At 45.1% G+C, this 17,002-nt stretch overlaps 1 long non-coding RNA gene across 2 annotated transcripts in view; it reads left to right on the forward strand.

The window, feature by feature from the left end:
* The window catches only part of LOC118217839, a 79,994-nt gene that overhangs the window by 28,375 nt on the left and 34,617 nt on the right, over positions 1-17,002 (forward strand). For both annotated transcript variants that reach the window (XR_004763317.1, XR_004763318.1), the window contains exons 2-3: positions 15,961-16,072; positions 16,643-16,729. This is a non-coding gene — a long non-coding RNA (uncharacterized LOC118217839). The remainder of the gene's footprint in view (positions 1-15,960; positions 16,073-16,642; positions 16,730-17,002) is intronic.

Below are 17,002 nucleotides of genomic sequence, written 5' to 3' on the forward strand. Positions count from 1 at the left end.
GATTGCTGAAATAACCGTGCATGGGAACGTTTACCCGAATGCTAACGGCGTAATGTGACTTTGCTTACCATTAACTCTCTCTTCTGAGATTAATTACTCTATTGATAATGTTTTCTCCCAACCTTTAGAGTATTGAATTTTCAAATTAGCACACATTCATATTGATAATATCCCTTTTTATTCCTTGTGAAGCATTTCGTTTTATAGCCAGTTCAGTGCCCTGCCCCTAAATCAGAGCTGAAACTGCTCACAGGGGAAACTGCTGCGTGGAGAGTCTGTTTCACCTCCTCTCGCTCGTCTGTTTCACCTCCTCTCGCTCGTCTGTTTCACCTCCTCTCGCTCGTCTGTTTCACCTCCTCTCGCTCGTCTGTTTCACCTCCTCTCGCTCGTCTGTTTCACCTCCTCTCGCTCGTCTGTTTCACCTCCTCTCGCTCGTCTGTTTCAGCTCCTCTCGCTCGTCTGTTTCACCTCCTCTCGCTCGTCTGTTTCAGCTCCTCTCGCTCGTCTGTTTCACCTCCTCTCGCTCGTCTGTTTCAGCTCCTCTCGCTCGTCTGTTTCACCTCCTCTCGCTCGTCTGTTTCAGCTCCTCTCGCTCGTCTGTTTCACCTCCTCTCGCTCGTCTGTTTCACCTCCTCTCGCTCGTCTGTTTCAGCTCCTCTCGCTCGTCTGTTTCACCTCCTCTCGCTCGTCTGTTTCACCTCCTCTCGCTCGTCTGTTTCACCTCCTTTCGCTCGTCTGTTTCACCTCCTTTCGCTCGTCTGTTTCACCTCCTTTTGCTCGTCTGTTTCACCTCCTTTCGCTCGTCTGTTTCACCTCCTTTTGCTCGTCTGTTTCACCTCCTTTCGCTCGTCTGTTTCACCTCCTTTCGCTCGTCTGTTTCACCTCCTTTTGCTCGTCTGTTTGAGCTTTCCCTGGGTCATTTGACCTTTTTTTAACGTTGTCATTGTCCTCAGAAATGCTTTTGTTGTGGCTCTTGTCAGTATTAATATTTATTATGTTATGTAATTGAATTCATACAGATGAACCTCATATAATATTCAAATATTCAATCAGCCTTTGAGTGTCTAACAAAAGGCAAGTATTTATATGGAAAAATCTTCTGTCCAACAATGCTAATGTTTAATCAAAACACATAGAAGTGAATGCAGCATGTGTGTCGGAGGCATTGGGTTGGCACAATAGACCTGGCCGTTATTACTGAATTGTAAGTAGGCCTGCATGGCACACTGGTGCTCAGCCAACGTGTACGTGACCTGTAGAGATCTCCTTTGAAAATCGCCCCCCCCCCCCCCACTGTATGTTGTTCTTGTTAGTGTCTACTGTATTATAAATGTGTGTTTTTTTGCACTTTGCCTTATAAGTGATTGCTCAGCCATGTTGCATCGCAGAGGATGGTTAATCAACATATATTCACCCGCTTTTCATATTTCTTAGTGTTTTAGTGTTCATGGATTTCTGAATATAAAACATAAAAGGTTTCTCTTCGAAATGTAAGATGCAGTCGCATTGACTTTTGACACAGGGAGAATTACAGTTTTCAGAGGTGATAATGTTTAAGTCAAAGACCTTGTAACTTGAAAAGGTAGAAAGACTGTGATGCTTTTAAAGAGTGTCCTGAAGGTTGTTTTTAAACGCTGCTCGGAGATTAATGGCACCAGCCTGGAAAAATGAAAATGAAAAGCGGTATGTGAGAACTCCAGAGGACTGGGAGCTGTGAGCACTGTGTCGGGCGGGGTGCTTTATTATGTCATTTTCTTTTATGTGGAAAGCATTGAGAATGCGATGCAAAAAAGATCTGGGTCCAGATAATCTCCCGCACAACATAAATCTGCTTTATTGATTTTGCAGCCTGCGATATTGACAGGGGGGGCTCTTTTGAAAAGTGATAACCACGGCCTTAAACATTTACAGCTGTCACTCACGCGGCGGCCTTGGCTTTTAAAGCCGCCTCAGCGCGGTGCAGCGCCTCTGCGTGTGAGAGAACGCGCTCTTGTCGGGCCCTGCTCAGTAAGATTACTCAGGCCCTAAATCAGCAGGCCAGGTGGCTGACTGGCAGGTGGCGGGCGGGGCTGTCGGGCCTGCAGACCCCGGACATGCATTTCGGAAAGGCGATCCTTCGGCTGGCATGTGCGGGTGCCTCTCCAGTTTCCCCCCAGCCTGGTGCTAACTGCACTGCTTTGATTGATCGTTTTTATACGAGCGCTTCTTATCCTCAGCGAGGTAAACAAACCCAACTAACAAATGTGAGATGTTGGCATTTTTTATGCCATTTGATCGTGGAGTGGGTAATTGCCAGAGGACACGTGTAATGTGTGGCTTTGACCCCTGACCTTCAAAACCGACTCGACTGTAAGGACAGCAGACTGGAATGACCCACTCCAGCCCTGCAGGGAGCTGCTGCGTTAAGGGCAGCCCATTAATCTCAGACACAGCTCTGTTCAAGAAAGCCAAGATGGCGGAGATCCTGGGGGTGAGGATCTCTGATACTGCGGTCACAGCCCAGCAGGGAGCATGCCATTTTGTGCTGCCACCATGCTGTGCACTGATTAAACTGGGGCTTTGTGCTATGGGAATTGTAGTTTCCTGCAATACTTTACATTTCTTTACATTCGGCACCCACTGTTGTGACAACTCAAGTGTAGTTTTCAATAGTCAACAGAAATGTTCTCATAAAACTATTCAGGCTAACAACAATGAGACCTGTAATGAGGACCCCTAGGTAGCATCAGAGTAACTGTGAGCCATTGTTAAATTACCGTTAGGAATTTGTATTCCTAAAAACTGGTTGTTGTTTCTCAAAGATACACCTGAACATCTCTCCCGGAGATGGGCGTGAGAAGATCCGGCTCGATGGCGTTCTCCGTGTGTCGCGCTCCGGGCCATTTGGGTTCAGCTGTCCGTCTGGAGTGTCTCTGACAGACTCAGGGATCAGGGAGGAACACTCAGGCTAATAGATTAGCGCCCCGTCAGAGATGAAGGTGCTCTTGGGGCCCTGCCTAAAGTCCCCCCCCCAACCTGTTTGGGGGAGGGAGAACGCAGAACGCAGGGCCCGGGTTTGGAGAGGCGTTCTGTCGACAGCTACATGCCCAGCTTAACAATGGAGCCAATGTGACGAGGCGTGCGCTCACAGGGCCTGCTTCCTGGGCTCAGGGTCTGTTTATGGTTTTATATTCTGGTGACTGCCTAACCCTAACCCTAACAGACACAGAAATAGACAGGTTCTCTGCACAATACGGCTTGTTTCTTTCACCAACATGGTTGCTTATTTTATGGGCTGCTGATATTTTTGGAAAATAATTATTTCTAAACTGATATAAAATAGACCCAAGGGGATAATAAAATAGCATTTTTTGTTTGTAAGGCCCCTACAAAGGCCAACATCTTCAAAATGGTGTGTTCTATTTTTTATGCTGTGCAGAGATAATATTTACAAGCATTGCCTGATTGTGGAGTACTCAACAGTGAATCTCTTTTGAAAAAACTATGATTCATATGAGTTATGCAGAGTTTCTGTTCTATTTATATTTCCATTCTGCCTTGGAACAGGCCCCACCACCTGATTAATTATTCATGAGGGGTGTTCCTGCCAGTGCAGTGAATCTGTCACAGCAGAATAAGAACAACCCCAATACAAAGAAGTGCGAATATGATAGCTTAGCTTCTCTGTCCTTTTATACCATCTGAACATCCACAGAACCCGTTCCTGATGGCCAGCCTGTGCTTTCCATGTGCTCATGTGTGGTTATGCAGCAGGGCAGCACCAGGCTGCTTGCACTAAGGACATCCATTCTGTCTTTACTGTTAAAACTATTTCCACTCATCGCACAGTATTAAAATGGGGGGTGGCACGGTGGTGCAGTCACTAGCACTGTTGCCTCACAGCAAGAAGGCTAGAAGGTCCGGGGGCTGTCTGTGTGGGGTTTGCATGTTCCCCTGTGTCCACGCGGATGTCCTCCGGGTACCCCGGTCTCCTCCCACAGCCCAAAGACATCCTGTCGGCTAACTGGAGACTCGTAGGTAGCCTGTAGGTATGAATGTGTGACTGAGCGGTGTATTCATGCCTCTCGCCCACTGCATGCTGGGATAGCCTTCAGCACCCCACCCCCCCACTTCATCTCCCACCGTAGTCCAGGAATAAGCAGTTTAGAAAATGGATGGATGGATATCAACATGGAATTCAGGCAATTGAAATTAAGTGTTTCAATTGTGTAACTTTTGAGGCTATGTTATGTTGTGTCCCATGGACTAGCATTGCTATCCAACTAAAAGGCTAGCTACTGTGGCTTACTCTTACTTGGTTAGCTTGGTGTCCCCGATCAACCTGAATCTCTAGCTGGTTTCCACAAGAGAGAGAAAGCCCCCCTTTCACTTCAAGCAAATGTTTAAAAATCCCTCACCTTTTTTCCATTCACATTATATATGATGGCGTCAATTTGATTATAGATGCACTGATATCTATCTATTACAATGGTATTATAGCCATTTTAAATGCACTTACTATAATTTGCACCTGTTTGGAAACAAAGACATTACAATCTGATGTTGGAGGCATCCAGAAAGGTCAACTCTGACAAAACATGTGTCTGAAATCTGTGGTCATTTAGGTACAGTAATGTAATAGTAATTTTCCTAACAAGTATTATTTGATTAAATCAAAAGTGGTGAGCTCAATTTATTTTAAAACGTGGTCCATTTAACATAATCAAGGTCATTGCATTGCTAACTCCAGAATCCAATCACAACATTTTTCTCTCTTTGCTGTTCAGTGAAATTCAGTTACTAGGGCCTGGAGGTGATGTTTTCTCTGCAGGTAGTGAAAGAAAACAAGGCATGAGGCACAAAAGGAAGCTTGTTTCACAGTGGAAAATCACATGAGCAGTTCACAAGATGGATAGTATTTATACATTTTGTGTTTGTAGGATCGCATGCATTGGCTTACTGCTAGGACATGTAAGATCCTCTGGAGCACTAGCTTGTCATGTGCATACACTTGAACTGCGGATGTCCCTTGGAATTGGCATTAAGAGACTCTGGTCCTGGAGAGCCACAGGCTCTGCTGGTTTTCACCTTTAGAGCGGCACACAGTTCAGACCACGTAACCAGGTGAGTTCACCGTGTTATGAAGTGCTTTAATTTATTAATTAAGTGCAGAGTAACAGTGAAAACCAGCAGATCCTGTGGCTCTCCTGGACCAGGGTGGTGGACCCCTGGCATAGAGGAACAGGGCCCATATTTTTATGCTTAAAGGAGGAGAGCTGACCTGGGATTGTTCTTCACATGTTGGGATTGTTCTTCACATGTCCATAAATCCCAATCTTATAAAACTGATCCCAGTTCAGCACAAAACCCACACAGGCTGAGAATATGAGTTTGACAGAAAGAAGCCATGCGTTTGTTAAGCAGAACTGTTCCTTGGGACCTACTGTCAGCTGCTTGCTTCACTGAGACTAATGATCAGCCACTGGCATTTACAGTTAAATACTGAGCTAGAAACTCCTCCAGTCAGGAGAGCCTTATTATCCATGCAGTGGTTAGCAACACTGTCATTGCTATCTGACAAGTGTCACATTAATCAAGCAGTGGTAGAGATATTACCTACTTATTAATCTCGCGAAGGAGACTCATTTATGTATTTATCTGTACAGTAAATGCCCTCAGACAGGATGACAGGATATCCTGTCCCATCAACCTGGAAGCTGTGCTCATTGTTGATGGGGCACATAACTGTGTCCATCTTGGACTCAAACCTGCAGTCAGCGGGTTATATCTCCTGCTCCGCAGAGGGGAGCTCACAGGTGAGCAGTGCTGGTGACTCAGTTCACTCTGTTCTGTCGCGGTGGCGGTGGTGGCAGCGGCCTGTGTCATTGGCTACTTTCAGGATGCCCCCCCCCACTGCAGGGCTACTGCTGGCTATCCATCGCGAAGCGGCAGTACCCTCTGCGCTTGTGTGGCTGCACACTACCTTCAGTAACTTAGCCTGCAAATAAATGTAAAATTTTAATGCTTGCTTTAGGAGATGGAACCCCTGACACACTCGTGTGGGTTTACGGACTGGAAGCGTGATCATCACACTAATGGAACGTCCTCTGTGCTGCGCAGTATTTCACAAAAGACCCTTCAGCCACTGCCAGGAACTTCTGAAATATATAATTATATAATAGCTGTTAATTAATGGGACCTGGGCCCTACCAGTGAAGTATAAGGCTGAACTTACACCTGCGGTTATTTTGTACTGTTTTCCATTAAGATGTAAACGTTTGAGTATAATATTTGTTTTGCGAAATCCACATAGTTGTAATTAAGATGTACCCTCAGCTACCAGTGTAAGATGCAGTTTCTGCAGCCACACCTTACATTATCCGCAGAGCTAAAAATGCAAGTCGTTATGTGTCCTAGGTTTACACGATAACTATGCCAAATACGGGGCTTCTAAAAGGATTCAAATCTTAAATATTTTAAGATCTAAAAATTTTTTATTCATTTTGCCAACTCATCAGCATGGCTAAAGAAAATTCTCTGGGAAGTGTTTCAGAAGCAGAGGAACCATGAAGTCTAGTCAGGATACAAATTACCGTATGTCTGTGCCTCGTAAGTGAGAACTATTAGTCTTTGCTAATGATGCTCAGAACTTTTGTGTTGGGGGCTAACAGGCCAAGGGGTTTGTATAGTGGCATTGCTGGTGTATATTGGGCAGCGTCCGCGGTATAGTGGCTCGTAGTGCCCTGCTTCTTTTTTTATTTTTTTATTTGTACCGCTCACAATGAAATTTGGTGTTTTTCTGGAGTTTTGCACTTTTCTCTAACGATGTGTGATGTCTGATCCAGAGCATCTCCGAAATCAACATTTCCTCTTAAGCATCATAATTTTATTAAAAAAAGCATTTCAGAGGTTTTGTATTGGTTTGTGGACCCAAAGATATCTTAGACCCCGATACTGATAAAAAAATAGCAATCCCTACATGAAAATGATGAAAAGTGAGTTTTATGAGTCAGAACAGATTGACTTGTAGTGAAATATATGATCATGTTAAGATTTACAACGAAGCTCAGTTTTGACATTTTGGAGACACTGGCTACACTGCATACGTTTAGCTTCATAGCTCTTTAGTGGTTGCAAATATTTCCCTTTTGGTCAATGAGCTTTTAATCTTGGACATGTATAGTTGTACCTCTCTCAGTGTCTCAGTTGTATCTCTCAGTATTGCATTTCAAACTTAAATTCAATTTTTGCATTTTCCCAAAGATAATTGCATTTGTGGCACTTTATTTCTACCTACAGTATGAATATAATCGAATCTAAATGAGTATTATACATGGTAGTAGTTTCTTGCTTCATTTAAGCCATTTTCCTGTGATGTCTCTGATGCTTACATCTGGAGTTGTAAAGCTTTCAATAGGGCACCCCTAAAAGGGCCATGGCTGTCTGGACCCCCTGAACATTGTGCTGTAGTTCTGGAGGGGGAATGGATGGCCTGGGGTGGTGGGCCCAATGTCAGATCTCTCCATGGGCCTCAGTATCCCTCGCTGTCCAAAACACCTTTGGAAACTGATGTCTCCACAGGCTTTGCTAAATCACATTTGTGTAAAAAGCAGTCTTTTCAGGGTTCTCTTTAAACGCATTCCCCTCCAGCTCTTGGGGGTTTTTTTACCCCAAAAGCAGAGTGATGATATATCATTTAGTAAAAAGCTAGACCAAACACATCATTGGTCTCTGCTCTCTGTTTTTAAATATTTCATGCTTACAAACTAAACCAGTCACAAGGACAGACCTCAAATCCCTGCTGGTTCTGGAACATCTGCTGAGGCTTTTACCCAGTTAATAGAATAGCTCTGAGAATACTGCAGGTGTTTTCTAGCGGAGCCAAAAAACATCAAAACCAGATTGCTCTCCAAGTCGTCCAGCACATGCAATTGAGTTGGAATGACTCATGGACTCTAACAGATAATAAAACATACATAACGTTTGCTTAAGGTACAGGTGGGGATATTTCATGCTGAGCTTAGGAGAAACACAAACTAACTGTTTGGGAATAAAGTAATTGAATACAGATGGGAGGAGGTAAATGAAAGAATTTTGCAAACGTCTCTGCAGAATACCTAATGGGAATGAGACAGAATAGGAAATTAAAAATGATCTGAAGCAGATGGACTATTCTTTGGGTTTATCGGGGCTGTGGAAGAAATGTGTCTGTTTATTTAGCACAGCCATGAAATGAATGGCCTGCTGAGCTGGGATGGTGTTATTTTACTGCTTCTGCGCCATTCGTCATCATTTAACTGCTATTTTGTTATCGATTTATGATTTGGCTGATTTATTGGAGTACGTCAACTTTGATTTGGAACACTTTTTTTAAAAAAACAACGCAATATGCTTTCTAAAAAATATGCAACAAAGTTTCAGAAGATCTGCAAACATCACAAGAAGTCTTCAGCTCTGTGTAATCATTTTGGTCATATACAGAAATATTTATTTTTGAATTCATTAGCCATGTGTGCGATTGCCAAGTTTCATTGAGAAATATTAATGAACTTTATTTATGCAATTCACAGTACCTGAAGTAGTGAGCTTGTAACGTCTGTACAGCCGTGTATTGTACAGCACAGTGGAGTCTTTAAATGTAGAGCGACCGTTGGAAGGCCTCGTTACGACATCCATCATGTTAGTGTGCTTATAAATTCTCTCTTAACCAATTAGGTGAGAGCAGATAATTTATTCGACAATATACTTCTCTGCAAGTCATGGTGCAGATAACTTTTGATTTATGTTTATCTGGCAGATGCCCTTATTCAGACATACAGGAGGAAGCCAGAATGATTCTGTACATCTCTGGGATAGCACTGGACAGCTGAAAACGCGCTGCTTAGGCTGCTGTGTTTGTGTGTGCCTGAGAACATGCGCTATAAACAGAGCGAGGGCCATACTGCTCACTGCAGCAGCACCAGTGAAATCCCACCGGGCAGAGCTGGTAAATATGGTAAATGCGAGCACTTGTAGATCGTGCAGGTGGTTATTAATCAGTTTAATGAGGAATGACCGAGGTAAATGGACCCTGATTATCCTCGGGAGACGGAGTCGGAGCGCTCAGCCAGAGTCTAGCAGCCGCAGGGCTGGTTTTCCTCATTCGGATCCCAGGAATGGGGGAGGTGGAATGGGAATGGGGGGAGGCCAGGAATGGGGAGGCCAGGCCTGTGGGCGGGGCTGGAGTTTACACGTCCCATTCAGCATCCCCCTGTCCACAAGTCAGAGGGGCTGCCCGCTCTTATGCACCACCACACCTAGCTGCGTTAGCGCTGGGTTTGAGCTAGCTGCGTTAGCGCTGGGCTTGGAGCTGGCTGTGTTAGCTGTGTTAGCGCTGGGCTTTGAGCTAGCTGCGTTAGCGCTGGGCTTTGAGCTGGCTGCGTTAGCGCTGGGCTTTGAGCTGGCTGCGTTAGCGCTGGGCTTTGAGCTAGCTGCGTTAGCACTGGGCTTTGAGCTGGCTGCGTTAGCGCTGGGCTTGGAGCTGGCTGTGTTAGCTGTGTTAGCGCTGGGCTTTGAGCTGGCTGTGTTGGTGCTGGGCTTTGAGCTAGCTGTGTTAGCGCTGGGCTTTGAGCTGGCTGTGTTAGCGCTGGGCTTTGAGCTGGCTGCGTTAGCGCTGGGCTTTGAGCTAGCTGTGTTAGCGCTGGGCTTTGTGCTGGCTGCGTTAGCGCTGGGCTTTGAGCTGGCTGCGTTAGCGCTGGGCTTTGTGCTGGCTGCGTTAGCGCTGGGCTTTGAGCTGGCTGCGTTAGCGCTGGGCTTTGAGCTAGCTGCGTTAGCGCTGGGCTTTGAGCTGGCTGCGTTAGCGCTGGGCTTTGAGCTAGCTGTGTTAGCGCTGGGCTTTGAGCTGGAAGGTCGCGCACTGTCTGAGAATCATGAAGTGGAAATATAAATCACAACAGAATAAAAGACAAGAAATGCAGACGCCGATCTGGTCATATTAATTAGCTTGAAGCATTTAAAACATTTTGGTGTAACGGGATTGGATTTGCTGCTGGTTTTGATCTGTAGTTGCTCTGCACATGAGAAACGGTTAGTGCCTGAGCTAAAGGCTACGGGTCTTCATCTGAAGGAGCTCAGTGCATTCTGACTGCTTCACACAGACGCTCACATGCTAACTGCGCTAGATTCGTACAAAATAGCTGTTTATTTGAGCAGGGTCAATAGCAGCTGTGAATATTGAACCATCGTGCGATAATGTCTGTGCCTGGGTTTGGAGAGAAGCTCTTGAATGGCTCGGTCAATGGCTGCTCAGAGTTCTCACTGAAAAGAGTACAAAACGATGCCATTTCCTGTGTTCCCAGCCAGATATTTATAATGCAGATATTTCAACATGAACTTTGGCAAGGCTTGCTGAGAATAAAAAATATCAATAGTGGTACAAAAGACATTTTCAGTGCATTTAAAACCCGTAATGTACACTGTCAGCTGACATGTTAATAAATTTAAATAAATTGCTTCATTGTTGAAAGGTTAGATATTATCAGTTACATGATGGGAAGGTAATCCGAATAATAGTAGGCAAAATGTCTCCCGAACGTGATGTCATAATGGGTGTGTTTCCTGCAGAGAAGCACAGGATCCAGGCTTGTCTCTGTGTCTCTGTGTCTGACACTCCTGTGCTTGTCTCTGTGTCTGACGCTCCTGTGCTTGTCTCTGTGTCTGACACTTCTGTGCTTGTCTCTGTGTCTGACACTCCTGTGCTTGTCTCTGAGTCTCTGTGTCTGACGCTCCTGTGCTTGTCTCTGTGTCTGACGCTCCTGTGCTTGTCTCTGTGTCTGATGCTCCTGTGCTTGTCTCTGAGTCTCTGTGTCTGACGCTCCTGTGCTTGTCTCTGTGTCTGACGCTCCTGTGCTTGTCTCTGAGTCTCTGTGTCTGATGCTCCTGTGCTTGTCTCTGTGTCTGACGCTCCTGTGCTTGTCTCTGTGTCTGATGCTCCTGTGCTTGTCTCTGAGTCTCTGTGTCTGACGCTCCTGTGCTAGTCTCTGTGTCTGACGCTCCTGTGCTTGTCTCTGTGTCTGACGCTCCTGTGCTTGTCTCTGTGTCTGACGCTCCTGTGCTTGTCTCTGTGTCTGACACTCCTGTGCTTGTCTCTGAGTCTCTGTGTCTAACGCTCCTGTGCTTGTCTCTGTGTCTGACGCTCCTGTGCTTGTCTCTGTGTCTGACACTCCTGTGCTTGTCTCTGTGTCTGATGCTCCTGTGCTTGTCTCTGAGTCTCTGTGTCTGACGCTCCTGTGCTTGTCTCTGTGTCTGACGCTCCTGTGCTTGTCTCTGTGTCTGACGCTCCTGTGCTTGTCTCTGTGTCTGACGCTCCTGCGGGGTGAATTCCAGGCCTGAGACAGGAATGCTGGCACTAATGGCAGTTTAATGAGTCTTAACTGCTTTTAAAAGCGACTTAAATGGTTCAGGTCCCCCATGTTCTCCTTTTGAGAGATCCCCCCCCAGCCCTGCTTGGACCAGAGCACAAAGTGGAAACGGTAAGGCCAATGCGGACAGTTTGTCTGCATTTTGGATCCCAGCGGTCGTGTCCTTACCGTTTAGGTGTAGCTGCAGAACACTTTCTCTCCCTCTCTCCCTTCATCTCAGAACTCGCACCCTCGCGTGAGCCCGTCAGAACCTGGCCTCTGCCACCTGGGCCTCATTTTCATACAAGCTGGAGCGGTACTGCTGGGGGGGCGGAGCCTGCACCAGAACTGGCCATGTGATTGGTCGGGATGAAGGCGGTCGCTCGGCTTATTGAATGCCAACGACTCTGGGCTGCTTCAGCCGTAAGCAGGGCGTGATTTATGGTTGCCGAGCGACTCCTGAGGCAAAACGCAACTGGGACATCAGAGCTTCCACAGGAGCTCTCCAAACCGCCTAGCATGGCAATTAGCTCTGTCCTTATTTAGTCTCCAGTCCCAAAGGGTAATGAAAGTCATATATCATCTTCAGGGCTGCTAATTATCCAGCTCAGTTACAGGTAGGCTTTGTAACTGTGAGAAGGGCCTGTCGACTTTGATATTTATTGCTCTTGCAATAAGAAAAATGGGGAAAAAAACCTTGAAAGGTTGGCTGTATCCCTTGCTTCACATCCTCAACATACTTTTTTGGAAATGCGCTAGTCAAAGGGAACGTCTTTATTCTGCATAACTCATTTTTCATGCGGTAAGCGAGCGTTTGCAGAGAACAGCGGTAATGTGAGAACTTGTACGTTCAGAGGGTCAGACTGTCTCTGCTGGTTTTCATGTTATTCACTGGGGCTTTGAACACAAGGGAAAATCTGAGGAGAGTGTTTAAGCACAGAAATAAAGCATTTGTATATCTCAGGGAAGTAAAAGCACAATTTTTCAAAAACCTGTTTTAAGTAGTAGTGGATGAGTGAACATCGGTCTTGGTATTGGCTACAACAGCATCGGCCCCCTCAACACTTCCATTTGCCTCAGCAAGTATTGCAGCTACTATGTCACCGTTTACTCAGATACAAATAAATAAGTGTTCATAGACTTTAATCCCAAGTGAATACAAGGGTAATATAGGTTGATATATTAAATGTATGTATATATTAAATGTATATCGCTGAAGAGAAACAACAATAACGTAGGTCCAGAAGTGACAGAATCATTGTAAAAAAGGAAGTTTCAGTAATTATAAATATGTAAACAGTGCAAAATAAAAACATATAACATTTAAAACATACTGTCTTGCAAGTATTCTCAAGTGGATGCTGTAAATAACTTACAAAAGCAACTTTATCTAAATCATAGTGTATATCAAACAATGACCACTATTTACCTCTTAACAGACCCTGTGTGCTAAGGGCGAGTATGGGTATGAACCACAAACAGCGTTTGGTATCAAATGTACTCCGAGGGTCAGTGCGGTTGTTAGCAACTTTGATATTTCAGCAAGCATATAATCAATAAACAAATGTAATTTTTATGAGCATGTTTTTTTTGTCAGGGGAAAAAATCTGATTTAATGTCAAATTAAGAAGCCATTAACTAGACGCTTGACTACATGCAAGCTTGTTAAAGCAGCGGTATTGAAGCTCTTGACATATTTCCTTTTGAAGCGGCGTTTTTTCCCGCTGCGAGTCGTTTGTGCAGAACCCGAAGGGGCGGCTGGAACAGAAATATTTACCCACACGCCCTGCAGGCATCATTAACGCTCATATCGGCGCTCAGAAATATACTCAGCATACACGTCTGATTTCACATCTCAAACATCCACACGGTTTCTGGGGCTATGAGTTTTATCTTTGTCCTGGTGCTTATAGCCACATGCATTGCTTCAATTAAAACATTTTCTTTAATAAATGGGAGAAAAAAGGCAAAAATGCTGAACAAAACCCCAGTGGGAAGCAGACACTGGATTACAGCCTTGGCTATTCTTGGCTATCCTTGGCTATCCAAATATGAGAGCCCCCAGACCCAGTGCTAGCTTGGCAAACACACAACACGCTGATGCATCTACGTTTGCTCTGGTTTTAAAGGTAAATATGAAAAGCAAATCTCTCTGGTCTGCCGTGTCTTTCTGAGCCGGGGAGCGAGTCGTGACAGAGGGAGCGAGGACGGAAAGGTTACTTGCCTGCGTCAGAAAAGGGGACTAATTGTCAAGGTTATCCTCAGAAGATGATTGATAAGGCTCTGGGCCGTTCTGCCAGCCTGTCAGAGGCCTGGATGTTTAATGTTCTCATTATTGGTTACACCGTTGTGTGTATTTCTCTGTCAGCTCTGCGGAACCCATCTGAGCTGCCAAAGCTCTTCAAAGGCCTGCGGGTCGTTTGTCTTCCTGCTGGCTCTCCGGTGCCCGGGCTGCTCTGAGCACCAGTGATTTGTTATGACTTGAGAGCTGGCTGACAGACAGGTCTTCTGTGAAAAGGATCCCTTTTTGTCACACTGCGAAAACATCAATGTTCCCGTAATGGGCTACAACTGTCAAAGGAGGCCTGCTCCTGACAGTTGTGTGGTCGCACTAATTTGCAGCCCGGGCGACTTGCTTCCCCGAGTTTAGATTTGGTTGTGGTGTCACATACAAACAGGCCACCATCTGTTGTCAGGTTCCAGGGGGCATGGCGTACAAGAAAAATGGCTATGCTAATTGAAGACATGTCTTCATATCATATTAATCACCTGGGCCAGTGTACCCCACCCCCCACCTCAGGAAACCAAATTAAAACCACCACAGAAGGCTAAGGAGGAAAAAGCACACAGCCAGGACTGAGAATGAAGAGAGAGAGAGAGAGAGAGAGAACAAGAGGAAAAGAGAGAGAGGGCGAGAGCATGAGAGAGCAAGAGAGAGAGGGAGGGATGAAGGAGAAGGGGGTGAAAAATCTGATCTTTGTTTCTTTTCCCAGGCCATGACATGATGAATCGCTTTCTTGTGATCTAATTTTGGAACATGAAAAACAGCGCATTTGTCTTGAAGAAAAACGACGTGCCACCGCGCACAGATGGAAATTTCGAGCACTGAAAAAGATTAAAGAGAAATTCCACTCCTTAGACCTAATCATGAGTTGTAGATTATTCTGTCGTTTTAACCAGATGGTAGGGTTGATTCTGCGGTTCCCCCCCTCTTATATTAATGAATGCGAGACTGTTATATTTGACTTAGGTAAGTGAAATGTCCGTCAGGCCTAATGGACTGCTAGCCGTAGGCCCGCGCGCGATGCCGCTGTGTGTCCTTGCTGCATTTTTCATGCCTTGGACTTATGTAGAGCATTTTTGTTTCCCACTGTTTTCCATCATTGTCACAGTTTGCCAAATATTTTTTTAACGACGGAAGCAGCACAGACTTGCGTCCGCGGCTAATTTCGGCGTATAGGTCAGAGCTGTGGCGCTTCAGCCGAAAGCGGTGCCCGGGGCTGACGGGACGGGGGCTCGATGGCGAGTTGATTAAGCTCTCGGCGGGCCGCGGCCGCGCACGGCGGTATCGGGCCCAATTACGCGGGACGGCGCTGATGAAATGAGCGGGCGGCAGCGGATCATTCCGGATCATTCCGCCTCTGCGCTCACGTGCTGGACAGGAGGGGGCGCTCTGGGGCCGCAGGGGAATGAGCCCCGCTTACCCCCCCTTCTGCCTTCTGTGCCCCAGCCCAGGGGTGAACCCCAGCCCGTCTCTCAGTCAGCCCAAATTCAGCTCAAACGAGCTCAAATCTGCACAGACTTCATTCATTTTACTCACACCTGGTAGAAAACACCTTTTAAAATGATCTTGCTTTCTTAGAAACCGTTTGGTTCATTAGAAGTATAATGATTAATAAATAGAAATGTAGTGATTAAATGATTAATTAGTTTGGGGGGGGGGGGTAATCCTCGGGTCATTCCTATTTCTTTTTCCAAGCAGAAAATGCAAGACTCTCAAGTTTTTACAACTCGTAATTTTTTGAAGTGATTCATATAAATGGCTGTATCCAGTATCATTTTACACATCATTCTGCCTTCAGCAAACCGTTTGTTTTAAATGGCTCTTCATCTCGCTGTCAGCTTTTCTCATCCTGGGTGCAGATTTGGGGGAAAAATGTGGCGTGGATCTGCGTGCGATGACTCATTCAGCCGACGTTTCGCAAGACCCTCAGAACGAGGTCCTGTGAAGTTTGGGGCAAATTTATACTCTACATGTGGAATTAAAGACTGTGCTTCTGACTGATGTCATCTAATGACACATTCGGTCGAAGCCATTATGTAGTTCACAGCTAACATACAGTACTACAAAAGAATTTAAGTATAGCCCTGTGTAGGGAATCCATCCAACTACAGGCAGTGAGAATAGGATGGTCAGCGCAAGAGACAACCACACAGGCCTGATGTTGATTAAAAAAGCCTGTATGTACAAAAGAAAAACTTAAGTAGCAAATGTGTTTGCTTATTTTATCTGCCTCCTCTTTCTTTGTCTCATAGTCTGACAGCAGCACTTGGGCCTCCTAGCTAAAGCGCTAACCTTTCCTTTCCTTGTGTCCTTTACTAGCTCCACCCATTGGAGGACCTGAGGATGGAGGACTGAGGGAAACGTGTATCAGGCTTGCTTTTTCAGGAGTGAGTTTGACGTCATGTGAATTGGAGACGCGGCAGATGGGGAGGTGAATCACTGTTTGTCATACGTTCTAAAAAGAAGGACCATTTAAAGGGTTGGAATGTTCTTAAAGATGGCGTACCTCGATCGATTTCAGGGTCAGGCGAGGACAGAGTGGAATGAAATCAGAATTAAATCCTCCATACATTCTGAATATGCACTTCATAATTTATTTCACATGCATGGCTGCTCAAGGCCATATTAAAAGATAACTTTAACCGTTTGAAAGTTGAAAAGTTTCATTTTTTATTGTGGTGTAATGGGTGAGGAGCTGGTCTCATAACATAAAGATTACAGGTTTAGCTCTCCGGTTGGACACCTGTACCCTGCACTCTGAAGCACAGTACTTAACCTGCATTGCTTCGGTATATATCCAGCTGTACGAATGCATGCTATTGAAATTATATGTAAAAATTTGTGTGAATTGCTCTGGATAAGAGTGACTGCTAAATGCCTGTAATGTGTATAAATGTATTATGTACATATTTCACCTGAATACAAACTGAAACTTAAATTCTCTATCTTGCGAATGCTAAGACGCTAGTTTTTTAAGGGAATACTGCATTTCTGTTAACAGGCTGATAGTCTAGAGCTGAAATGGGAATGCTCTTTGCTCCAGCACCATTGGCTGAAGCGATTTCACACAGAAAAGCGCTGAATCCTGGTGAGTCGTTCTGACCTCTAAAAGCTCTGGATGATTTATTCTGCAACCTCCCCTGTAAATATGTGAAATAAGGCTTCAGTCGAAGTCTTAACTTTATCTTTCCTGGCCAGGTTACTTTGTTCATAACTCTAAAAAATATTTGTTTTCACTAAAGGTAAATATTAAAGAAGCTACTATTATTACTACCATGCTTTGCTGGCATTTTGTAAATAGTGGTGTGCATTTGAAACCATAACAGGTAAAAACAGGATTATGGAGTAGAGTTTGGGAAAC

Source organism: Anguilla anguilla, chromosome 18 (assembly GCF_013347855.1).
Source record: "Anguilla anguilla isolate fAngAng1 chromosome 18, fAngAng1.pri, whole genome shotgun sequence".
Taxonomy (NCBI): domain Eukaryota; kingdom Metazoa; phylum Chordata; class Actinopteri; order Anguilliformes; family Anguillidae; genus Anguilla; species Anguilla anguilla.